Source organism: Mauremys mutica, chromosome 8 (assembly GCF_020497125.1).
Source record: "Mauremys mutica isolate MM-2020 ecotype Southern chromosome 8, ASM2049712v1, whole genome shotgun sequence".
NCBI classification, from domain to species: Eukaryota; Metazoa; Chordata; order Testudines; family Geoemydidae; genus Mauremys; species Mauremys mutica.
This window is the reverse complement of record NC_059079.1, coordinates 57176264-57203465: the sequence shown is the minus strand read 5'-3', so window position 1 is coordinate 57203465 and position 27202 is coordinate 57176264. Positions and strand designations below refer to the sequence as shown.

Genomic DNA, 27202 nt, shown 5'->3' with positions numbered 1-27202 from the left:
TACTTTACACATGTAAAGCCTTAAATGTGGGACTCTGTCATGGCATTTGATCAGTTAAGTTGAACAGTAGGCTTTATCCAGATGTGAACTTGAGGGAAGAAAGAAGATCTTCTAGGCCCAACCTCCTTTGGAATGCTTCCCTCACTTCTGGTCACTTGTGTACCAAAGTATGTTGGTAGCTTTTCCTGGTAATGTCTCTTCCCCCTCCCCCCCCCATTTGAATGTGTGTTTTGTAAGTGATGTGACAAATACTTCAATTTCCTGCAATATCTTTGGGAGATCTTATTGAATTAATAACTTTGGAGTCCATTGTGTTATAAATACAAAGTTTATGTATTATTGTGGGATTGTATGTAACTTCTCTGTTGGGAGATGTGGCCAGTGTAAACCCCAGGAAGTGTTATAAGCTTCAAAGGACTATCTTAAACAATGTGCCAGACAAGAGAGAACTTTCTGGACAAGAAAGTTAAGTAGGCTTCCTAGGAAACACCTGTGGGGAGAGAAATGCAAATTCCCACCTCCGGTCCCAACCTTTTGAGGCTATACCCTGAGGAGAGAACTGATGTTTGACTGATCAGCTGTTCAGGGTCTCGGAATATCAGTGAGCCAAGCTATATAAAGGAAAGGCTAACCTATGCATATGTGTGTTTTGTTCTGAGCTCATGTCTGCTATGAACTTATGAACTGAAAATCCCTTGGTTGGATTTGAAAGACTGGTCACCTGTCAGAGCCCTTGAGTTGGGGGTGATCTCTGGTAAGCTCATTAGCATGTGTGTAGCTTTTTATTGTTTTTAATGTTTTCTCTGTAATACTTTCACTTTAAGACTAAATGTGCTTGCTTAGGAGGGGCTGTGTGGTAACTTATAACTGTGGGCAGTTACACTGTTTTATAGCCTCTGAGGCGGATAAAAACAAAGCAGGTCTACTTAGGCATAAGAACGGCCATACTGGTTCAGACCAAAGGTCCATTTAGCCCAGTATTCTGTCTTTCGACAGTGGCCAATGCCAGGTGCCCCAGGGGGAATGGACAGAGCAGGTAATCAAGTGATCCATCCAGTCACCCATTCCCAGCTTCTGGCAAACAGAAGCTAGGGACAATATCCCTGCCCATCCTGGCTAATAGCCATTGATGGACCTATCCTCCATGAACTTATCTAGTTCTTTTTTGAACCCTGTTATAGGCCTTGTCTACACAACCAGGGTAAGTCGACCTATGTTATGCTACTCCAGCTACATTATTCATGTAGCTGGAGTTAACGTTGCTTAGGTTGACTTACTGTGGTGTCCACCAGGGTGCATTGACGGGAGATGCTGTCCCATCGACTTACCTTAATCTTCTCGTTCCGGTGGAGTACCGGAGTCGACCGGGGAACACTCTGTGGTTGATTTAGCAGGTCTTGACTAGACCTGCTAAATCAGGCCCCGCTGCATTGATCGCAGCAGTGTCAATCCCTGGTAAGTGTAGACATGGCCATAGTCTTCGCCTTCACTATGTCCTCTGGCAAGGAGTTCTACAAGTTGACTCTGCGTTGTGTGGAAAAACAAAACAAAACAGCTTCCTTTTGTTTGTTTTAAGCCTGCTGCCTATTATTTTTCAGTTGGTGACCCCTAGTTCTTGTGTTATGAGAAGGAGTAAATAACACTTCCTTATTTACTTTCTCCACACCAGTCATGATTTTATAGACCTCTACAATATTCCCACCCCTTAGTCGTCTCTTTTCCGAGCTGAAAAGTCGGTCTTGTTAATCTCTCCTCATATGGAAGCTGTTCCGTACCCCTAATTATTTTTGTTGTCCTTTTCTGAACCTTTTCCAATTCCAATATATCTTTTTTGAGATGGGGCGACCACATCTGCATGCGATATTCAAGATGTGGGAATACCATGGATTTATATAGAAGCAATATGATATTTTCTGTCTTATTATCTATCCCGTTTTTAATGATTCACAACATGCTGTTCACTTTTTTGACTGCTGCTGGCACATTGAGTGGATGTTTTCAGAGAACTATCCACAATGACTCCAAGATCTTTCTTGAGTGGTAACAGCTAATTTAGACCCCATCATTTTATATGTATAGTTGAGATTACGCTTTCCAATGTGCATTACTTTGCATTTATCAACATTAAATTTAATCTGCCATTTTGTTGCCCAGTTTTGAGAGATCTTTTGTAGCTCTTCACAGTCTATGTGGGATTTAACTATCTTGAGTAGTTTGTATTATCTGCAAATTTTGCCACCTCACTGTTTACACCTTTTTCCAGATCATTTATGAATATGTTGAATAGGACTGGTCCAAGTACAGACCCCTGTGGGGGACACCACTATTTACCTCTCTCCATTCTGAAAACTGACCATTTATTCCTACCCTTTTTTTCCTATCTTTTAACTAGTTACCAATCCATGAGAGGACTTTCCCTCTTATCCCATGACAGCTTACTTTGCTTAAGAGCCTTTGGTAAGTGACATTCTCAAAGGCTTTCTCAAAATCTATAGAACACTATATCCACTGGATCCCCCTTGTCCACATGCTTGTTGACCCCTCAAAGAATTCTAGTGGATTAGTGAGGCATGGTTTCTCTTTACAAAAAACATGTTGACTCTTCCCCAACAAATTATGTTTGTCTGTGTGTCTGACAATTGTTCTTTACTATAGTTTCAACCAGTTTGCCTGGTACTGAAGTCAGGTTTACCTGCCTGTAATTGCTGTGATCACCTCTGGAGCCCTTCTTAAAAATTGGCATTACATTAGCTATCCTCCAGTCATTTGGTATAGAAGCTGATTTAAATGATAGGTTACAAACCACAGTTAGTAGTTATGTAATTTCACATTTGAGTTCCTTCAGAACTCTTGGGTGAATACCATCTGGTCCTGGTGATATATTACTGTATAATTAATCAATTTGATCCAAAACCTCCTCTAATGACACCTCAATCTGGGACAGTTCCTCAGATTTGTCACCTAAAAAGAATGGCTCAGGTTTGGAAATCTCCCTTACATCCTCAGCCATGAAGACTGATGCAAAGAATTCATTTAGTTTCTCCACAATGGCCTTATTGTCCTTGAGTGCTCCTTTAGCATCTTGATTGTCCAGTGGCTCCACTGGTTGTTTAGCAGTTTGCGTCTGATGTACTTAAAAAGAAATTTCTAACTTTTATTCAAATTATTTTTTTAGGTCTTCCTAATTATATTTTTACACTTCATTTGCCAGAGTTTATACTCCTTTCTATTTTCCTCACTAGGATTTAACTTCCACTTTTTAAAGGATGCCTTTTTGCCTCTCTTTGCTTTTTTTATTTTATTTAGCCTCGGACGCAGTTTTTTTGGTTCTCTTACTGTATTTTTTTAATTTGGGATATACATTTAAGTTGAGCCTCTACTATGGTGTCTTTAAAAAGTTTCCATGCAGCTTGGAGGGATTTCACTTTTGGCACTATAGCTTTTTAATTTCTGTTTAACTAACTTCCTCATTTATGTAGTCCCCCTTTCTGAAATTTAATGCTAAAGTGTTGGGCCACTGTGGTGTTTTCCCTGCCATAGAGATTCTATAATACAGTTTGGTTCATTTAAGATTTTTACTTCATTTGATTCTACGCTTTCTTTCATGTATAGTGTCGCTCCCCTACCAGCACGACCTGTTCTGTCCTTCTGATATATTTTGTACCTTGGTATTACTGTATCCCATTGATTATCCTCATTCCACCAATAAATCTTCTGCTAAGGGATGTATCTGTCCGAACCATGTGTTCTTCCGCATCTGTCGGCTTTTCCCCAGCCCTTGGTTTAAAAACTGCTCTAGGACCTTTTTAATTTTAAATGCCAGCAATATGATTCCATTTTGGTTTAGGTGGAGCCCATCCTTGTTGTGTAGGCTCCTTCTTTCCCAAAAGTTTCCTCAGTTCCTAACAGAGCTAAACCCCTGTTCCTTACACCATTGTCTCATGCACACGTTGAGACCCTGCAGGCAGTCTGACTTGCTGAGGAACTCCATGTAGGTAGGGAGCTGTGCCATCTGACAATGGTCAGGAGGGTGGGAGATGTGACAGCTGTGGAGCCAGAAGCCTAAAAATGTCTGCCCTTGCTATATCATCTATTGGGAAATATAGGTGCAGTTGCCCTGAACTGTGACAATTGATTTATTGCATTGATGGATTTGGGGTAAGGATTTACTTTATTTTGGGCTAGAGTCCTGTAGCTTTTACATGTTTTTTGTTGGTAAATTATGCTGTCCAGTAGAAGGTCCAACACCCTTGTCAAGGCTTCCAGGTGAACTGATTTAGACCCCTTTTAGACTCAAGTGCACCCCTTAGATGACATATCTGCCTTCCTGGACTTCACTGTGGGTGGAAGCACATGGTTCAGTCACTCTCAGACTAGATCTCTGGTCTGAAGACCCCTGCTCCCAACATGTTAGACACAGGTCCAGCTCTGTTTTGACACATGTAAGAGTTTCCCTTCAGGAGCCTCTCACAACATAAGTTTGTATTGAGAAGGCAGAAATGGAGTCTTCAAAAGAAAGGATTATGTATTCATTCCTCAAAGGTACAAAGCATGTAGGGCAGAGGGAATAAACAATAAAAGGCCTGCACACATGGATATTTCTTAAATGTTCATCCATTCACTTCAGTCTAACTATTGCAATCTCTGGTGGGGAGAAAGAATGAGGTGGAAACTGCAGAGCCTGTGTGTTTTGTATAGGGATGTAAAAGGTTAACTGGTAAGCATTAGACTTAACCTTAACTGTTAAGCGCCACGGCTAGTCATGCCATGCTGGCCAGATCACGCCGGGCTGGATCCTGGCCACGCTGGGCTGGGCAGGCTGGAGCAGCCCCAGCCCCAGCCAGCAGGATTCCGGCCCCTGCCACCCCGTGCTGGCCTGCTGCTGGAATGACATCAGTTAACGGTTAACAGTTAATTATTAATCAGTTAACCGGTATATACCGGTATTAAGTGGTTAACTGGTATTAAGCGGTTAATCCAGGGGCGGCCCGCCTGAGAAGGAGCCAGAATTTACCAATGTACATTGCCAAAGAGCCACACTAATATGTCAGTAGCCCCCCATCAGCTCCTCCCACTCCAACCTGCAGTGCCTCTTGCCCACTGGCCGCCACACCAATCAGTGCCTCCCACTCCCTCCCCATGCCTCCTGCCTGCCGCAATCAGCTGTTACGCAGTGCGCAGGAGGCTCTGGTGGGGAGGGGGAAGAGTGAGGGCATAGCAGGCTTGGGGGAAGGGGTGGAATGGGGGCAGAGCCTGGGGCAGGGAAGAGCAGGGGGTTGAGCACTCCCCAGCACAGTGGAAAGTTAGCATCTGTAGCTCCAGCCGTGGAATCCTTGCCTATGCAAGGAGCTGCATATTAACCTATGAAGAGCCGCATGCAGCTCCGGAGCCACAGGTTGACCACCCCTGGATTAACCAGTTAACTTTTTTAACCAATATTTACATCCCTAGTTTTGTCAGCCTGTCAGCTTTTCACTCTCACAGTTGGGCGGCATCTCCCAGTTCACCCAAATGCCTTCCCATTTCTAGAGTCTTTGAGGTTTTTTCCTTTGGCTTAACCTTGGGCAGAGTAAACCATTCTAGAGTAAACTGATGGGGATCAGTCAGGTAGCTTCTTCCCCACCAATGGCCTAAGTATTGTCTTTGTTGCTTGGAAGGTGTGTACGTGTGGCTGCCTTATCTTTGCTATTGTTTTGTTTTCTGTATGTTTCCACAGTTACAGATTGCTTTGATTTAACACCATAGCAGGTAAACCCTCATAAGCAAATACCATATTCATTAAAAATACTTTCCAATTCATCACAGCCCTTGAGGGCTTGGACTATTAGAAAAATTTCTCAAGGGAAACTCACTCAACACCTTCAAAAGGCAAACCTGGGAACTTAAATTCATAACTCTGGTAGACACCAAAAGCCATAGATTTAACAGGGACACTGGTTTTATGGTTCATTACAACAATTTGTACAACAACGCTGCCTGCTACCCTTAATTGCCCATTTCAAATCCTTTATGTGTAATAGTTTAACCCACCAATTGCCTACTTCATTTCAAGTGATCGCCTCCCGCATGATAACCCTTCTGTTTAACAATCTGTCTCAACTTGTGTTTAGCTCACTCTGTTTCCTTCCCCAGACCTGAAGAGCTCAGTGTAGCTCGAAAGCTTGCACCTTCAACCAACAGAAGATGGTCTGTTAAAAGATATTACCTACCTATCTTGTTTCTCTCATATCCTGGAACCAACATGGTTACAACAATATTGCACAGAAAATTTTTTAACTGTTAAATTTGTATACTTTTTAAATGACATCCAGTATTTTTTTTAAAGAAAAATGCCAAACAAATGGTGTGCTGGCTTAAATCCTTAGATGAGTCTCGACAGATTTTGTGACTGCTGATGTTTTATCCTTTTTTGGCTGAAGACCTAATGAGGATGCAGTATGTGATTACTCCAGGCTGTTCTCTGAATTCAACCAGTTCTTGTTTGAAGTGCTAAAAGACTGGAGCCAAAACTTTCTCACTCTGGGTGGGTGTCTAAGCAAGTGGTCTGATTTGGAGAGGTGTTGAATGTCTCTTCCTCCTATTGAAATCAATAGCAACTGTGGACACCTGTGAAAATTTGGTCACTTATTTAGGCTTCTAATTTTAAATACAAGTCTGAAAAACTTGTGTAGAGCTACACAGGGCAAAGATCTTGTTAAATCCACTGCTTTTGTGAAGGAAAAAGGAGTCAGACTTCTCTGTTGGAAACACACATCTGCTGTTTGCGTGGGCTGATGTGAACTGCTTTTAAAATCATTGCTCTGGGCATCTTATTCTAAAACAGACTTCTGGACTATGATTCTGTTTAAATACAATAGACACATTTTGAGAAATTATAGAACATTAATTTTAACCTCAAGGGTATGTGTTTTCAGTCAGGGAAATGAAAACTATTGCACTATTTAGAAACGACTTCCAGGTTTCTGGCTGCAAAGATGTTCCTGATCTTTGAGAAAAGGAGCTTCCCTCTGTGTGGAATAGATCACTTTAGGAAATGTGCCAGTCTACTGTTTACATCAGTGGTTTGTAGATTAAGTTGAATTTGCAGATGTATTTGCATATTCTTTTGAAAGTGTATGAAACATTTTTCTGCTACAAAAGAAATATGGTTGATCTCGTGAATGAAGATTTTTAGTCTAAGGGCAAGTCTTGACCAATGTTATGCAGCTCCAACTACGTGAATAATGTAGCTGGAGTCAACGTACCTTAGGTCGAGTTGCCATGGGGCCTACACCGTGGGGGGTTGCTCTCCGTCGACTTACCTTACTCTTCTTATTGGGGGTAGAGTACAGGGGTCAACTGGAGAGCGATCTGCTGTTGATTTGGGTGGCCTTCATTAGACCTGCTAAATCGACTGTTGGTGGATCAATCTCAGAGTGTCGAACCAGGCTGTAGTGTAGCCTAAACGTTGACCTAAGTTACATTGACGTACAGCCACCACAGTAATTGAAATGCTTTTGCATGTCCACGTTATGCTCCTCGTGTTGGTGATGCGTGTCCTCACCAGAAGTGAGTTTGCACCAATTTAACTGTCAATGTGGGGTGCTTCTGAAAGGCAGCTACAGTTGATGTAAGCAAGCAATGTCTTCACTGATACTGCATTAACCTAAGTGATATGCCTCTCACAGAGGTGGAGTTAAGTCAGTGTAGTGGGCGAGTTACATCAGTGGGAGCTACATTTTAGTGTAGACGCTTACAGAGTTAGGTTGATGTAAGCTGCCTTGCGTTAACCTAACTCTGTAGTGTAAACCAGGCCTAACTCCAGTCCTTTCCAGATGAGCTTTTGTTTGCATTCAGGAGCAGTAAATAGAGTTGTTAAAGCTATTGTTTCACTGAGGGCTTGTCTGCACTTAAAATGCTATAGCAGCAGTAGATTTTCCAAATGCTAGTCTAAGGCCCTCACCCCCAAATGTTTAGTGGTGAGATCAAATAAAAAGGAAAAGGTGCTGCAAATAAACATTTGATCTTTTTCAGTCATTTACTAGCATTTATGGGTAAAACCTTAATTGTACCTTTTAAAAGTCAAAACCTGCTGTGTAATCTAAAAGAAGAGTAAAGTACAAGGTTAGGGTGACTGAACCAATTAAGATAAAACAGACTCCTAGCCAGTACCTTCAGATATTGATGGAAAGCTCTGCATATCATTGTGTTAATGCTTTGCATTATAAAGCTACTCGAAGCTGGAATTTTATATGGAACTTGGGAATGACAATATTTATACACTTTTACTGTATTCCCTTTGCTACAGTTCAGATATGTGCATCTTGTATATTGATATTTCCTTTTGAATCCTGCAATGTATTCTTCATCCTGCACTTCAGTTTGTCCTGGAAATTAGTTAGAGGTTACGAATATCATATGATTTCCTTGCAGTTTTGACATTTTCATTACATGAATTGGCCAGAAGACAGTTTAACCGTTCTTCTTTACCAGACAGTTGTGGGATCTCTTAATGCAATTGTTCAGAAGTTGTTTTATATCTCAGCCTTAGACTAAGGTGCATTACTTCTGTAGAGATCTGCGCACGCCCTCCCCCGCCCCCTTTTTAAAATCCCATAGCACATGCAAACTAGTTTTTTAAGCAAATGTAATTTAGGGCATAAGGTGCTGGTTAAATTCTTCACTTGGAGTCTGAGACAACTCCTGAGTTTCAGTAAGACTATCAATAGCAAATTTGGAAATAGAATTGTACTTTGTGTATATGTGACTGACTGGGCCGCACTGATGGGAACAGGGAGAATTGGTGCTGCTGTGCAAAGAAGTCTGACAGAAGCACATAGCATTCTGTTTTCTCTTTAAATCAATAAATAAGATATTCCTTAGGATGCTTCCCCCCCCCCCCCCTGCCCCCTCTATCTGCATGCTTCCAGGAAGTTTTTCAAAACTTCTTCCTGAGCTGGTCCAAGCTCAGGAAGATGGATATTGAATATTTGTTTGTCCTCCAACAAAAGCCAGCTGTTATCTATCTTGGCAGCCTCCAGTCAGCAGCATTCGAAGAAGAAATGCTTCTGTCAGTGCTTCCTTTTTTGCTTCAAGATCTTCAAACAAGTTAATTTTATAGAGTTCATCTACTTGCCCAAGTTGCTTATCTCTGTCTTCCAGGCTTGAGGATTTGCTTAATGATATAACATTAGGGGATTTGGTGGGGAGGGGATAAAGAGGGAGGGAGTAAGTGGTCTCAAACTTCAATCTTAGTTGTTCAGTAAGTTTTGCATTCCTTATTTCAGACTTTGTTTATAGGATCAAACAGATGAAAAATACGCTAATTTTCCAATTTGCTGAACTGAGGAAATTGATTTTGTGTTGCCACACATTGACATTTAATGTTCCTTAACGTTGAAAGTTGGTATTTGTGACAATGAGGTATGATTTAAGCGGGCATGGTAGTTGCATTCTTTGGACTCCTGCATCTCTGGTCAGGAATAAATGCAAAGGTCCCTTAATCACAATCATCACATGATTGTACCTTGCTCTCTTTGTCATGCAGAGATTTTAAACTGGAAGTACTTTTCAGAGTCAATATGATGGTTTTGGTTTTAAAATAAATCTGATCCAGCTTTCAGGTATTTGGTGTGTTTTCCTGAAAGTTTGAGACATATAGTTCTGTTCTTTAGAGATATGGTTTCATAAAAAGGGCAGCAAACAAGTTTGTCTATTTTAGCTTCTTTAAACTGTATAAAGAAGACCTTGATTTTTTTTCCAATTAGTAATAAAACTTTCTCTTACTTTAGGTGTATTATATACTTTTATTCCAGGAAACCTCCCTTGGAAGACTCAAGGAAACTGATAGGGCACTTTCTTAGCCCTTAATTGAAAGGACATAGCCGTTTAATGCTTTTTTTTAAAGTTTCCTTCCACTCATAAATCTGTGTAAACAAAAATTTAACTTTGAGTAAAAATCACTTGGTATCTGATTTCATAAACCCAATCTAAATCTGTAATACAAAAATTAAAAGGTAATTTTTTTGAGGTGTAGGGCTATATGTGTACTTTTCTTTATTCTGTAGAAGTATGAGAGCACAAATACATCTTTCTTTTGTACTTCATCTTTAAACCTGGCCCAGTTCAGAATTCCAGCAATGGTTCTCTGTGCTGATTTGCAGCACTTCCCCTACTTTATTCTGGGTTATCAGAACTTCTGTTGATGCAGAAACTTCATAACCTGCAGCAACTTTGGTCTTTACACCAGGGTCCCTGTCGATTCTGCTGAAGGCAAATTTAGTGGCTTTGGCACTTAGGCGCATGTCAAAGCACTTGATTGAGAGCACCACATTCTTACACTTTTGAACTAAATCTATTTAAAATCTGTTTTTCTGCACAGGTTAACTGCTTTCATTTCTACACCAAGAATAAACTATGTTCAATATAATAAATATAGCCCAATGAGAATTTCAACCTTGAGAGATGTCCAAATTTAAAAACAAATTTAAATCCTATAATCTTAAATTCTGTGGGGGCTTTTGTTTTTTATTTTGGCAGTCTGAATAAATTGCAGCATACTGCTCTGAACACTTCAGGTGCATCCATACTACAGCATTCTAACCAGATACTGTAGGATTACTAACTAGAGAGTGCTACCACAACAGGAGACTCTAATCCATAAATTTAATTTTGAGTGATCACACTTTTTATTGTAAAAGGGAATGAAAGTCTCTGGAGTAAATTTTTTGGGAGGGTTAATGGGAGGATGGGAACAGATAAACATTTTTGCTCATTTAAATGACATTGTCATTCCACAGATGGCTAGTGTCACATCACTAGATATAAACATCGCCAGTTCCTGGAAACCTTTGTCATAAAAAGCAATGCTAGTGATGTGTACTTGAAATGGTCTCTTTTGTGATTGTTATTCTCTCTCATTTTATAAGGATGAGTAATATATATTATATTTCTGGACATTATCTGTAGTTTGATGGCGGTTGTACCCGATACTGAAAGAGTTGCACAAATAATTATAAGACCGTGCAGCTGTAACTGTGCATTGGTTTAATGTGACCAGCTTGCTATTTTATTCTTGATTATTCTAAAATTTCATTTTTGTTGAAAATGACTGTTAATGTCTAGTAAAATAGCAATACAAATATTTATATATAGACATATATATAAAATAGACATTTTTAGGCATACATTGTCCTTTCCATTTATGCTAGTGGAGGAGATTAAAATTTGAGGAAAGTGCCCGTTTGCAGGGAAATGTTGGCTTCTGCATTAGCCCCTGAATGTGTGCATTACAGGGTGTGGGTTTTGGGGACCAGGGTGGAGTTAGGAACTGGACTAACTCCTTTTCATTGTTCTGGCTCACACTGTGGTTATTTGAGAATTAGTGCTGCTTCAAACAGCATTGATTCCTCTGAGATCCTCCGCAGCTGCTGTTGTGTAGACATAGAGATACAACCAGTGATGAGCTGCCAAAATCTTAACAACTGGTTCCCTATAAAAAGTTCTGATTTAAGGGGGGGGGAGCAGGGGAGGGGCAGGGGGAGACATACTTGTGGGGCCGGGGGCCCCTGCAGGGCCTGAGGCAAATTGCCCCACTTGCCCCTCTGGCAGCACTAGAGCTTGCAGCCCCCTCCCCCCTTACCTTGCCGGCAGCTCAAAGCAGCAGGACGACTCCAGAGCTCAGCTGAGCTGCCCAGCTGATGCCGGCGGCTGGCTACGCTGCAGCTGGGGAGAAGCGGGGGAAGGGCCGGGGGAGCCTCAGCCTCCCCAGCTGGGAATCCTGGGAGCAACAGGATGGTCTGGCCCGCGGACTGGAGTTCTTTGCCCACCCCCTGGCCCTTTAACAACCAGTTCTCCACGGAGGTCTAATTTTAGCAACTGGTTCTTGGGAACCTGTGAGAACTGGCTCCAGCTCACCACTGGATACAACCAATGGCAACATGCCTCTTTCTGGAAACAAGTTTTGGGGAGAGGGGGCAGTAGGCTGGTATCTCCTGCCTCTGTCTAGCTGGGAATTCTCTTTCTCACCCATCACCTGGCCACCCATGGCTTAAACTAGAGAATTTCTGGAAAATCATGAGTTACACCTTATGGCATTTCTGCACCCTTCTGCCCAGTTCCTGTGGATGTCTCTCTGGAAGGACTGCTTTAGCACTTAACTTTCACTTGGTATTTTTTATTTCCACTTACTTTTAAATTACAGAGAGAACTCCGTTGGCCTAGTTCTGTCCAGAAAAGCTGCAGGCCAAAAGGGAAGCACAGGCTGAAAGTTTTCCTCCCTGTTATGCCCTGACCCCCTGTGGGCAGCTTACTGTATATGCCCTGGAGGTGGTTAAATCCTGGATTGGCTGCAGGGCTTTGGAGCAGAGCCCAGAGCTGAAGGGCAGAGCAGCTCCGGAGCAGTGGAGCTGCTGGTTTTTGCCTGGAGCACAGCTCCAAAGCCCTGATTGGATGCCAAAAGATGGGTCTTCTGAAATGGGTTCATGGTCTTTCTTTCAATGCCTACACCACCAAACCTAGAAATGAGCACTATGTAGACAAGTTTACAGATGTGGTCCTTATAAGAGTAATCTGGTGTGGAGTGCAAGAGAGCATGCACTCCATAGGACAAACGGACAGAATAATTGTGCATGTTGATCCTTTCATTGTGAGTGTTAAAGTGCACCTATTTTAATTTCTCATTGCTCATGAGCCAGAATGCAGCCCCATAACTCTTGTGTTAATTTTAGAAAGTAAAAATATTGCAGTACTAACAAATGAGGTTGAATTAAATGGATCAAATTCAGACCTGATGTAAGCAGGTGCGACTCTAGTTAATGGAGTTCCAGGTGCTTACACCGGATCTGAATTAGGCTAAATGTGTTTATTTCAGAAGTTGTCCCAGAGCAGGCCTTGAATGTGTATACCCATTGAGGAACAGTGCAGGTACTTGCTCTGTGGGTGGCTGAACTTTTTGAATGCTGTTACTTTCTCAAATAAATGTATGTTCAAACCTTCTTTTCCTTAGATTATTTTGACTGCAGAACATGCTATTTTAACATATGAACTCTCCAATAGATGGTGCTGTGGGGGAGGGCAAACATGTAAAATTAATGTGCTTGCTTTGCTAAAATAATGCTGTTAACTTTTATTTAATTTAGAACATTTTAAGAAATTTGATATACAATATTGTGAATTTTTAAAATACTTTGGCTTTGTACTAGGGTTTGTGCTACCTTCAGCAAAAGCACTGGAAAGTGTGATCATAACTATAAACTATCTAAAGGAGAACTTAAATACAAGTATTCTATGTCAGGCCTTTGTAGGCAACAATGCATACAATTTTTTTGGTATGTTTGGTAAGTGTACCTTAAAATTACATTTTGTGGTATGGTTAAATTAGATTACTGCTACTAAAATATTTAATTTAAACGGGGTAGATTGATTTAAATTTTAATCACTTTTTAAATCAGCAAGCAGGAAATGATTTAAATCTATTTGAATTGTTTTGCCTTTTTACTTTTAGTTATTTTCCGAAAGAAAGGTTGATTCTCATTGGTTAGTATTAATTAAAACACGTTGATTTGTACCGACATAGAGCCTTGAAACTAAGCTTAGTGGTACATATTTGACTAACCAGGAGGATACAATATATCTATATACATTTATTTAAGCAGTTGTATAGCTTAATTTGCATTTATTCAGATTCTTAATTTTTGCATTTTATATTATGTTAGAAAATGGTGAATGATGCATGTCTTATTTACCAGATTATTATTTTTTTCACTTGGGATTTGTATCAAGCTCTGCATGGATGGAAATTCAAATTCAATTAAAATGCACAAAAACAGTATTTTAAATGAAACAAAACTACTTTAAATATGCTGGATACATATACTTTTTTCTTATCAAAACATACTTTGTGTTTAAAACTGGCTTATTAAACAGTTTGTGTTTCTAAAGTGTTTATCTGTGGTTAATGAATTGAATTGGTTATTTCTGATCACCATGTCTTTTCAAGATTTCCAAACTCGTAGATCCCATCTTTTCACACTTAGTTTTTATTCGCAGATTGGAGGAGGAAAACAAGCTTTCCTGCTTTTTCAGCTCCTAGTTGTTTTTCTCAAATTTGAATAAACTAGTCATTGAACTGCACTAGTTGAATGAAATGAAGAAAATATTGTCTGCACCTTCAGAAGAGGCTACTGCTGTCAAAAACTTGCTTAGCACCTCACAGACTCTGGTTCTAGGTGTTCAGCCAGTGGCTTCCAGCAGTTTAGTGCTTTGACTTTCTTTAAAACTTGGCAGCAGATATGTACTTCTTAATGTGTTTTGTATTTAATTTAAATTATTTTAATAATTTATAGCATGTTTAGGCCTCAACATAAATTGTCCTAATTTCAAATTGAATTTTAAATATATTATTTTTTTTAAAAACCTATTTAAATAAAGAAAATCCACTTGAAATAAAAAAATCTGATTTTTTTTTTTAATCCACTCTGGTAAACAATTTGACCATTCCTATAGTTCAGTTTGGTATATAAGTACATTAATAGTTTCTAGTAATTAATCAATTACTGCATAAAAGCAATACTTAATAACTGGGATAAAATATATTTGAATTGCTAATGATATTACTGCAAATGATTTACAGAAGAATACAATTATTTTACCATTCTTAATAAATTAAATTAGTCATTTAATTTCTTTGGTTGTGGCAGTATTGGGCTAGGATAGCAATGAAGTGTGCTTGAACAAGCTAATTGTGCACTTACCTAGCTGAGTTTTTATCTGCGGCACAATGGTTTGACTACTATGACAGGGTCCCTGGTGTGCAGCCTGGACGGTGGGACTGCTGAGCCCTCCCAAACCCACCAATTTGGGTTGCCTCTCGTACTGTGGTTTTGATGTCAAGCTACAAACCTCTGATAGGCATTGCACTTACAGACATCCACAGTGACACACCCAACTGTGTTACATGAATAATCTCCCAGCCACTCATGAGACATCAATAGACTCCAGCCTATTCCCCCCCATATCCCCAGTTTTGCACCCTAGAACTGAACTGTCATGCACTGGTCAGAAGTCTGGTCAGTGTAAGTTCAGTACCTAGTTCTCCACTCCGACAAAAGGGTAATGGATGTTCAACAGCCCTTGGTAACCTGAGGTGAGATTTCTCTACACGTCAACCAAAATATACCGTTTTAGGTAAAATATAAAACAGGTTTATTATTATATGTGGAGATTAATGGAAGAAGGAGGCACATGTCAGGGCCCTAATGGAGCTCTGGGTGATCGCTACTTCCCACCACCCAACACAGATGTAATGAGGTTGAGTAGTGTCCGCAAAAGAGAAACTATGGGTATGTCTACACTACGGGATTATTCCGATTTTACAGAAACCGGTTTTTTAACACAGATTGTATAAAGTCGAGTGCACATGGCCACACTAAGCACATTAATTCGGCGGTGTGCGTCCATGTACCGAGGCTAGCGTCGATTTCTGGACCGTTGCACTGTAGATAGCTATCCCATAGTTCCCGCAGTCTCCCCCGCCCATTGGAATTCTGGGTTGAGATCCCAATGCATGATGGGACAAAAACAGTGTCACGGGTGATTCTGGGTAAATGTCGTCACTCAATCCTTCCTCCGTGAAAGCAATGGCAGACAATCATTTCGCGCCCTTTTCCCCCTGGATTGCCCTGGCAGACGCCATAGCATGGCAACCATGGAGCCTGTTTTGCCTTTTGTCACTGTCACCGTATGTGTACTGGATGCTGCTGACAGAGGCGGTACTGCAGTGCTACACAGCAGCATTCATTTGCCTTTGCAAGGTAGCAGAGACGATTACCATCCCTATTGCACCGTCTGCCATTGTAAATTGGTGATGAGATGATGGTTATCAGTCATTTTGCACCGTTTGCATTTGGAAATTGGCGATGAAGGTTATCAATCCTTTTGTACTGTCTGCTGCTGTCATGGGTGCTCCTGGCTGGCCTCGCTGAGGTCGGCCGGGGGCGCATGGACAAAAATGGGAATGACTCCCTGGGTCATCCTCTTTATGTTTTGTCTAAAAATAGTCAGTCCTGCCTAGAATATGGGGCAAGTGTACTAGAGAACCAGAGAGCACAGCCGCTCTGTGTCAGAGCCCCAGAGATCCCGCAGAAATGATGAGCTGCATGCCATTCTAGGGGTTGCCCCTGCAACAACCCCACTCGTTGCTTCCCTCCTCCCCCAACCCTCCTGGGCTACCGTGGCAGTGTCCCCCCATCTGTGTGATGAAGTAATAAAGAATGCAGGAATAAGAAACACTGACTTTTAGTGAGATAAAATGAGGGGGAGGCAGCCTCCAGCTGCTATGATAGTCCAGGCAGGACATTAAAGGGTGGGGGGGAGAGGAGCGCAGCCTCCCGCTGCTATGATAGTCCAGGCAGTACAGAATCTTTTCTTTAGATGTGAAAGGGGGGTGGGGGCTGATGGAGCTCAGCCTCCAGTTGCTATGAGGAGGACGGTTACCAATCCTTTTGTACCATCTGCCGGGAATGACCGGGAGTCATTCCTATTTTTACCCAGGCGCCCCTGGCCAACCTCACCAAGGCCAGCCAGGAGCACTCACGGGCTGATGATGACGATGGATAGCATTCATATTGTACCGTCTGCCACCGGGAAGGGGATGCTGGTGTTCAGCGCTGCAGCACCCCATCTACCAGCAGCATGCAGTAGACAAAGGGTGACATTGAAAAAAGGCGAGAAACAATTTTTTTCCCTTTTCTTTTGGGGGGGGGGGAAGGGTGTAAATTGATGACATACACTCTGACACACCCGGGAAAATGTTTTTGACCCTTCAGGCATTTGGAGCTCAGCCAAGAATGCAAATGCTTTTTGGAGACTGCGGGGACTGTGGGATAGCTGGAGTCCTCAGACAGTTTATGCTTATGCCTGCAGGATTCTACTGTACTCGCTTCTTACAACTTCCAAAAGTTTGAGGCCTAACCATACTTAGCCTGGCACTACTTGACAAGGCTTATGCACATTAATCACACTATAGAAAGGCAGATTTTAAGTTATTATAAATAGCAGGTGTAGAGATCAAAGTTGGTTACTTAAAAAATAAAAATAAATTTGCTGTCTAAGCTCTACAAACTAAACAGGATTTGAATCAAGGAATATCTCAGCCTGACAGATGGTACAGGCAGGTTACAGTTGGTCAGTACACAGGCTGGGACTTCCTTCCATCTTGGGACCCTTCTCCAGTTCTGAGTCTTTGTCTTCCAGACATTCTTCCAGGTGTTGAGTTGGGGGCAAGGGAGAGGAAAGAGGCCAAGTGATGTCACTTCCCCTCTTTTATATCTTTTTCCAGCTTGCTGGAAAGATCTTTGCTGTGAAGTGGGGATCAGGCATTCCCCATTTGTCAAGCAGTCTTCATTGTATACAGTCTCTGGGATAGTGGATACTTTCCTTGATGGGTGGTGTTAAGCCATCTATCCATGGCTACTCCTTGTTGTACCTGAAAAGCTGGTTGTGGGTGTTCCCAACCCCATAACATATTTGAGGGCTTGGCTACACTTGCAGCTATAGAGTGCTTTGGGTTAAACCAGCCTTCGGAGAGCGCACTAGAGAAAGTGCTCCAGTCTGTCCACACTGACAGCTGCAAGCACACTGGCATGGTCACATTTACGGCATTTGCAGCGACATTGGGATTTGTGGATTATGGGCAGCTACCCCAGCGTGCAAGTGGCTGCAATGTGCTTTTCAAATGAGGAGAATGGGGTGGAGTGTGTTGTTTGTATGTGTGGGGAGAGAGAGTGGGTTTTTGGAGTGCTGAGTGTGTGTCAGCACGCTATCTTGTAAAGTTCAGATCCTCGTAGTCCCCCTGCCTCTCTCTCTCTCACTCACTCACTCAGTAAACATTTGCTTTGCCCCGTTGCAGATAAGCAGCCGCTGTCTGAAACGGAGCTCTGAAAAGGCACTTCCACATTCCTCAGCCGGTTTCACAACAAAGAGAAGAGAGGCCACTTGACTTAAGGGGATTATGGGACATTTCCTGGAGGTCAGTCAGAGCGCTGTAACATAACTCCTCGTTCACGCTGGCCCTGGGGCATCTCAGCCAATATGCAACAGCCGTTATCCCTCTCGTGGAGGTGGAGTACCAGGAGTGCTCTAGCCAGGGAGTCGGAGCGCTCCCTGTCCACACTGGCAAGGCATGTAGTGTAAGATAGAGTGCTCTGGGAGGCTTTATTGCAGTATAAAGTGCCAGTGTAGCCAAGCCCTTAGTAACACATTTAGCTGTGGTTCTCAACCTATTTACCACTGTGGACCACATATGCAGCTTAGGGTGACCAGTGTGTGTCTTTTTTGACTGAAACACCCAGTCAAAAAGGGATCTTGGCAGCTCTAGTCAGCACCACCGATCAGGCCGTTAAAAGTCCGGTCGGCGGTGCTGTGGAGCTAAGGCAGGCTAGTCTCTGTCTGTCCTGGCTCTGCACTGTGCCCCAGAAGGGTCTGGCTCCTAGGTGGGGGGGCTATGAAGGCGGTGCCTGTGGGCGAGAGCAGTGTGCATAGAGCCTGCCTGCTGCACCTCCACCTAGGAGCCGGACCTGATGGCCGCTTCCTGGGTACAGCGCAGTCATAGAATCATAGAATATCAGGGTTGGAAGGGACCTCAGGAGGTCATCTAGTCCAACCCCCTGCTCAAAGCAGGACCAATTCCCAACTAAATCATCCCAGCCAGGGCTTTGTCAAGCCTGACCTTAAAAACCTCTAAGGAAGGAGATTCCACCATCTCCCTAGGTAACCCATTCCAGTGCTTCACCACTCTCTGAGTGAAAAAGTTTTTCCTAATATCCAACCTAAACCTCTCCCACTGCAACTTGAGACCATTACTCCTTGTTCTGTCATCGGGTACCACTGAGAACAGTCTAGATCCATCCTCTTTGGAACCCCCTTTCAGGTAGTTGAAAGCAGCTATCAAATCCCCCCTCTTTCTTCTCTTCTGCAGACTAAACAATCCCAGTTCCCTCAGCCTCTCCTCATAAGTCATGTGCTCCAGCCCCCTAATCATTTTTGTTGCCCTGCGCTGGACTCTTTCCAATTTTTCCACATCCTTCCTGTAGTGTGGGGCCCAAAACTGGACACAGTACTCCAGATGAGGCCTCACCAATGTCGAATAGAGGGGAATGATCACATCCCTCGATCTGCTGGCAATGCCCCTACTTATACAGCCCAAAATGCCATTAGCCTTCTTGGCAAGAAGGGCACACAGTTGACTCATATCCAGCTTCTCGTCCACTGTAACCCCTAGGTCCTTTTCTGCAGAACTGCTTCCTAGCCATTTGGTCTCTAGTCTGTAACAGTGCATGGTATTCTTCCTTTCTAAGTGCAGGACTCTGCACTTGTCCTTGTTGAACTTCATCAGGTTTCTTTTGGCCCAGTCCTCTAATTTGTCTAGGTCCCTCTGTATCCTATCCCTACCCTCCAGCGTATCTACTACTCTTCCAAGTTTAGTGTCATCTGCAAACTTGCTGAGAGTGCAGTCCACGCAATCCTCCAGATCATTAATGAAGATATTGAACAAAACCGGCCCGAGGACCGACCCTTGGGGCACTCCACTTGAAACCGGCTGCCAACTAGAAATGGAGCCGTTGATCACGACCCGTTGAGCCCGACGATCTAGCCAGCTTTCTATCCACCTTATAGTCCAATCATCCAGCCCATACTTCTTTAACTTGCTGGCAATAATACTGTGGGAGACGGTCTCAAAAGCTTTGCTAAAGTCAAGGAATAACACATCCACTGCTTTCCCCTCATCCACAGACCCAGTTTTCTCCTCATAGAAGGCAATTAGGTTAATCAGGCATGACTTGCCCGTGGTGAATCCATGCTGACAGTTCCTGATCACTTTCCTCTCCTCCAAGTGCTTCAGAATTGATTCCTTGAGGACCTGCTCCATGATTTTTCCAGGGACTGAGGTGAGGCTGACTGGCCTGTAGTTCTCCGGATCCTCCTCCTTCCCTTTTTTAAAGATGGGCACTACAATAGCCTTTTTCCAGTCATCTGGGACCTCCCCCGATTGCCATGAGTTTTCAAAGATAATGGCCAATGGCTCTGCAATCACATCCGCCAACTCCTTTAGTACCCTCGGATGCAGCGCATGTGGCCCCATGGACTTGTGCTCGTCCAGTTTTTCTAAATAGTCCCGAACCACTTTTCTCCACAGAGGGCTGGTCACCTTCTCCCCATACTGTGCTGCCCAGTGCAGCAGTCTGGGAGCTGACCTTGTTTGTGAAGAGAGAGGCAAAAAAAGCATTGAGTACATTAGTTTTTTCCACATCCTCTGTCACTAGGTTCCCTCCCTCATTCAGTAAGGGGCCCACACTTTCCTTGACTTTCTTCTTGTTGCTAACATACCTGAAGAAACCCTTCTTGTTACTTTTAACATCTCTTGCTAGCTGCAACTCCAAGTGTGATTTGGCCTTCCTGATTTCAGTCCTGCATGCCTGAGCAATATTTTTATACTCCTCTCTGGTCATTTGTCCAAGTTTCCACTTCTTGTAAGCTTCTTTTTTGTGTTTAAGATCAGCAAGGATTACACTGTTAAGCCAAGCTGGTCGCCTGCCATATTTACTATTCTTCCTACACATCGGGATGATTTTTTCCTGCAACCTCAATAAGGATTCTTTAAAATACAGCCAGCTCTCCTGGACTCCTTTCCCCCTCATGTTATTTTCCCAGGGGATCCTGCCCATCAGCTCCCTGAGGGAGTCAAAGTCTGCTTTTCTGAAGTCCAGGGTCTGTATTCTGCTGCTCTCCTTTCTTCCTTGTGTCAGGATCCTGAACTCGACCATCTCATGGTCACTGCCTCTCAGGTTCCCATCCACTTTTGCTTCTCCTACTAACTCTTCTGTTTGTGAGCAGCAGGTCAAGAAGAGCTCTACCCCTAGTTGGTTCCTCCAGCACTTGGACCAGGAAATTGTCCACTACACTTTCCAAAAACTTCCTGGATTGTCTGTGCACCGCTGTATTGCTCTCCCAGCAGATATCAGGGTGATTAAAGTCTCCCATGAGAACCAGGGCCTGCGATCTAGTAACTTCTGCTAGTTGCCAAAAGAGAGCCTCGTCCACCTCATCCCCTTGGTCTGGTGGTCTATAGCAGACTCCCACCACGACATCACCCTTGTTGCTCACACTTCTAAACTTAATCCAGAGAGACTCAGGTTTTTCTGCAGTTTCATACTGGAGCTCTGAGCAGTCATACTGCTCTCTTACATACAAGCCTGCATACAAGTGATCAGGAAGCCTGCCTTTAGCCCCCTGCTGTGCTGCTGACTGGGAGCCACCGGAGGTAAGCTTGCACCCCAACCCCATTCCCATCCCTGAAGCCCCCCCAACCCGGAGCCCTCATCCCCGGCCCCCCCCCAGAGCCTGCACCCCCAGATGGAGACATCATCCCCTCGCATCCCTGCCCCAGCCCAGAGCCCCCTCCCACACCTTGAACTCCTATGTACCACCCCTCAGCCTGGAGCCCCCTCCTATACACCAACTCCCTCATCCCTGGCCCCACACCAGAGCCCGCACCGCCAGACGGAGCCCTCACCTCCCCTGCATCCCAACCCCCTGCCTCAACCTGCAGCTCCCTCCCACATCTTGAACCCCTCATCCCCACCCCAGAGCTCACACCCCCATCTGGAGTCTTGACCCCCTCCCACACTCCAACCCTCTGCCCCAGCCCGGAGTTCCCTTCCGCACCCTGAGACCCTCATTTCTGGCCCCACCCCGGAACCCCCATCCCCAGTTAGAGCCCTCACCCCCTCCCACACCTCAACACCCTGCTCCAGCCAGTGAGTGAGGGTGGGGGAGAGCGAGCTACCGAGGGAGGGGGAATGTAGTGATCTTGGGGCAGGGCCTCAGGGGAAGGGGTGGGGGCAAGGGGTGTGGCCCCAGAGAAGGATCAGGGTTAGGGTGTTCAGGTTTGTGGGATTAGAAAGTTGGCAATCCTAGTGCAGCTCTCTGTGTTATGTGGGCTGCACCCACACAATACGTATACTACCTGTGTGGCCCTGAGAATGTCACATGGGCAGCAGCTGAGTGCTGATTGGGCCATGGGTTGAGAACCACTGACACAGCAATACTTCATAACTTCGCATACAGTGATATCACTACTCAAGACTATTAAATGATACCTTGCAAAGTTTACTCTGTACAAAACATATAATCATATCACCCTGGTGAATATGGGGGTTCCAGTGTGCTACTTTGAAGTACAGAGTGTCACAATGAATCCTGTGAAGCTTGGCATAAAATCTAAACTTGAACTGATTTTGCTCTAGTATTATTTGAAGAGTGACTATAAACTTTTAAATCTGGAAAAGTTGTTTTATCTTGTTTCTCTTTCCAAAATGCACAGTTGAAGGGACTTTGTCAGTCTCTATAGAAAAGTCAACTTTGGTTAGAGATTAAGTATAGAAATTTTCAGTTCAAAATGTAACTTTTCAGAAAATTGATCATCTGAAAATCCTGATTATTAGGATAGAAACACATTAATTAGTGTTTGGGCCGCTTTCCTAATTACTGTATATACTCGTTCATTAGCTGGTTGGTTAAAAGCTGGCCCCCCAAGATGGATAGGTAAAAATATCAAAAACTGTATGACCCTTTCATAAGCTGACCCTATATTTCAGGGGCTGGCAAACTTTGGCTCCTGGCCCATTAGGGTAAGTCGCTAGCGGGCCTGGACATTTTGTTTACCTGGAGCATTCACAGGCATGGAGCCTCTCAGCTCCCTGTGGCTGTGGTTCGCTGTTCCCAGCCAATGGGAGCTGCGGGAAGTGGCACGCTATTTCCCGCAGCTCCCACTGGCTGGGAACGGCAAACCGCGGCCACAGGGAGCTGAGGGGCTCCATGCCTGTGAACGCTCCAGGTAAACAAAACGACAATATATTAGATATTAAATTCAATGATTCCATAGAGCAGGGGTAGGCAACCTATGGCACATGTGCCGAAAGCGACACGCGAGATGATTTTCAGTGGCACTCACACTGCCCGGGTCCTGGCCACGGGTCTGGAGGGCTCTGCATTTTAATTTAATTTTAAATGAAGCTTCTTAAACATTTTAAAAACCTTATTTACTTTACATACAACAATAGTTTAGTTATATATTATAGACTTACAGAAAGAGCCCTTCTAAAAACATTAAAATGTATTACTGGCACGCGAAACCTTAAATAAGAGTGAATAAATGAAGACTTGGCACGCTGCTTCGGAAAGGTTGCTGACCCCTGCCATAGAGTTTAAAATCATTACATTTTGGTGTAGACCCATTTATAAGCCGACTCCTGCTCTTTGATGTGTCACTTTTTTGCTTATGAACGAGTATATATGGTAGATTATAAAGTGGAGGCACTAAAAGATGGATTTAAAAAAAAAGGAGTCTAGAAACAGATGAACTGTTACTGAAACCTATGGGAGTGCTGCTTGTGACTTGGAAAGAAGTGTAATATATAATAGAGGAGGAGAATTTAAAAATATGGAAATGATACAATATGAAATAATCTAATAAAATTGTAGGAGAAATATATCTAAAGAAAACAGGAACATATGCTTTAAAAATTCTCTCTATAGGACTAGATCAGTGGTGCCCAAGCTTTTCTCCCCCCCCCCCAGTAATAAAATGTGGCTACAACCCTTCCCACCCTGCCCGGGGACTGGGGCTCGAGCTGCGCCACCAGGACTGGGTGGCCCTCCCTCCCTGTCACCCCATGGGGGCTTGTCTGGGCTCTGTCGTGTTCCCCAGACAGTTTGGGGACCACTGTACTAGATGATCAGAATGGTACCTTCTAGCCTTAAAATATATGAAAAGTGAATGTGTTCTAGAGATGCTAGTCACAATTTCATAGTTCAGGTTGAAGGTTACTTAAGAATTGATCACATTACACACACAAACTACATTAAAAGAACTTTAAGGTTGCAAAGTCAAGCACTCAGAATTTAGGAAATGCCAGAAATAAGGCTGTCTTTGCAACCTTAATTTTGCCCTCTTGTGCATATGCGTTGTGATACGTGGTCCTGTAATTAAAGACTGTGCACATTTTTTTTTCTCACTTCACAGAATGGATGGTGCTCACTTTAAATGAGCTGCCATTCAATATTTTGTTTTCTCATCATTTGTTCATTGTGTTGGCCCTTTGCCTTATTTTACTACACTCTATTCAAACACTACTCTGAAGATAAAACTACTAATTTTTCCACAGACTTTTCTGTAGCACTCATCACCACAGTATGAGTGCTTCGTAAACATGGATGAATTTATTTTCACAACGGTTCTGTGAGATGACTGGGTATTATCCCCATTTTACAGATGGTAAAAGAGGAGACAGATTAATCTCAAGTGTCTACTAATTTTGGGTGCCCAATTTGAGACAGCGAGGACCTGATTTTTTTAGAGCATTTAACATTCTACAACACTTTACATGTTCATAGCCTCAACTTCAGTTGTAGCTGTGAATGCTCAACGCTTCTGCAGATCAGACTCCAGAGTCTCAAGTTGGGCACACAGAAAATGAGGAACACACAAATAGTGACCACCTGTGAAAAGTTTGGTTTAATTGACTTGCTTAGCATTGCATAAGAATTCTAGCAGGGGGAGGGATAAAGGCCAGTTCTCCAGGGTGACACTCAACTGCCTTAACCATGACACTGACCTTTCTTTTCCTGCAATCCCCTGCCTCAGGGCACATCTTCACTGGCAACATTAAAATGCTGCTGCGGCAGCGCTTTAATATGGTTTGTGTAGTCACAGCACAGCGGTGGGAGAGAGCTGTCCTAGCGCTCTAAAAAAACCACCTCCATGAGGGGTGAAGCTATAGAAGTGCACTGTCTATACTGGAACATTACAGCACTGAAACTTGCAGCGTTCAGGGGGCTGATTTTTCAAACACCCTGAGCAAGAAAGTTGCAATGTTGTAAAGTGCCAGTGTAGAAAAGCCCTCATTTGCTACACAGCTTCCAACTTCTGCAGCACATGAGGCAGGGGTCATACAGGCCTTGGCTACACTTGAGAGTTACAGCGCTGTTGGTAGCTTTATAGCGCTGTAACTCACTCCCCGTCCACACTGGCAAGGCACATTCAGCGCTGTATCTCCGTGGCTACAGTGCTGCTTGTACTCCACCTCCCCAAGAGGAATAAAGAGTATAGCGCTGCTGCTGCAGCGCTGGGGTGCCAGTGTAAACAGAATAATCTTAGTATGCTGTTACTGACCTCCGGAAGCTTCCCATAATCCTTTTAAGTGAAGGTCCCGCTCTTTGTTTTGTTGTGATGCCTCTCTCTTTGTTTTGTTGTGAACTTCGGGCTCTGGAGCTGCTTATCAAAAAAACAAACACAGCTACTGTTTGCTGTGAATGGGCAGGGGCAGGGGGGCTCCCTTTGGAATGCCCACAGCTAGTGTTTGCTTGAAGAGAGGGGGAGGGAGGGGGCTTAAGGAGAGAAGCAGCGCGGCGGGCAGGCAGGAGCAGGGGGGTCCGTTTCAGAGCGGCTGCTTATCTGGTCTGTGAGGGGAAAAAACAGCTGCTGAGGGGGGTGGAGGGGGTCGGAACTTGCAAGGCAGGGTGCCGACACAGTGTCGGCTCCAAAAATCCACTCACTCTCTCCCCCACGTGCCCTGTCACACTCCACCCCCCCCTTTGAAAAGCACACTGCAGCCACTTGAACCCTGGGATAGCTGCCCATAATGCACCGCTCCCAGTGCTGCTGCAGATGCTGCAAATGTGGCCATGACAGTGCGCTGGTAGCTGTCACTGTGGACAGACTGCAGCGCTTTCCCATCTCAGCTGTACGAAGAGAGGTTTAACTCCCAGCACTGTACAGCTGCAAGTATAGCCTTACCCACAGACAACAGCTTCCTTTAGTACTGAACCCTGAGCCATCCTCTAGCAGAATGGAAAAACAATGTAATCATTTAATTAAAGACTCAGTGGACTGATGGGTCAGTTGATTTAAATCAAGGTGATTTAAATTACCAAGGAAGCCTTTATTTAAATCGATTTTAATAACTTTTCCATTTCTACATCAGTTGTTTTGTAAAGAAAGGTATATTTTCACTGATTGTTATAACTAAATAGTCTTTATACTAGATTTGGTACAGCTTTTTGTTACCTGGCAGGGTACACTATAACTATATTTAATTACATAGCTGAATATTTTCAGATTCTTATTAATTGTATGTTAGAACATGGTGAACGATATATTGCTTATTTTACTAGGTAATGAACTGTTCATGATTCTCGTAAAACTGCATTAGGATGGTAATTGGAATTTAATTAAACAGCATATTTTTATTTAAATATTTTGAGATTGTAATAAGTTTAGGCCTTAATCTATTTTGTATTAAATTCATATTTCATTGTAAAATTTTTATTTATAAAAAGAAAAATTTGATATAATTTAAATAACAAAATAAAAAAAATCCAATTTGAATAAAAAAAAATCAAATTTTCAAAAAAATCATCAATTTTTATCCATGTAATGAATGTGCATGAGGGGGCTGAATTAAAGTTGTGCTGGCATGAGGATGGATCTTCTGAGATTTTGATCAGTTGAGCTCTAGCAAATCTCTACCGAGCATGCGCAAATTGTGTTTCCTACCCCTGTTCCCCTTCTCCGTTTACAGCGTGGCCAAATTTGGGTGGATTTTCCCTGGGATGGCAAAAGGCACATCCCTGACTCAATAACTGCCCTTTGACAAATTTCAAATACCTGCTCCAAAGCATTACCAAGAAGAGGTTCCTAGAATTTTTTAACATTGAAAAACCTATTTTTCCCAGACTCATTCTCAGAAATGGTTTAATTGTTTTGGCTGAAATGTTCCAAAATATTCATCCTGAAGAAGATGCCCAACATGGAAAATTTGAGGCCCAACAGTTAGTTTGGTAAAGTCATAAGCAATGGAAAACAAGGTCATATAATGGGAAGTGTTGGGCAAACATAGTAATAAGCAGGCTGCCAGCCCTGCCTACAATATGAATTTCTTGCTCTGCTAATATTAGCAAGAGCCTAATGCAACACCTGTGAACTGTACTAATGCCCTTGGGGGTCATACTTCCAGCTCTGTCACTTTTAATGCTCTGTTATACGTGGAGTAACGTGTGTCCTGGAAAAGACATTGCAGTAACTTATTCTTCTGTAGTTTCTTGATGGCTGTCGTTACTCAAAGAGCTTATTGGCTATGTGTGATGATGCCAGAAGCTGAGCCTG

General features: G+C 43.2%; 1 protein-coding gene across 2 annotated transcripts in view; it reads left to right on the top strand.

Annotated features, from left to right (window-relative positions):
* XPR1 (xenotropic and polytropic retrovirus receptor 1) overlaps positions 1–27202 on the top strand; it is a 306687-nt gene that overhangs the window by 98906 nt on the left and 180579 nt on the right. The gene's annotated exons all lie outside the window — the stretch shown is intronic.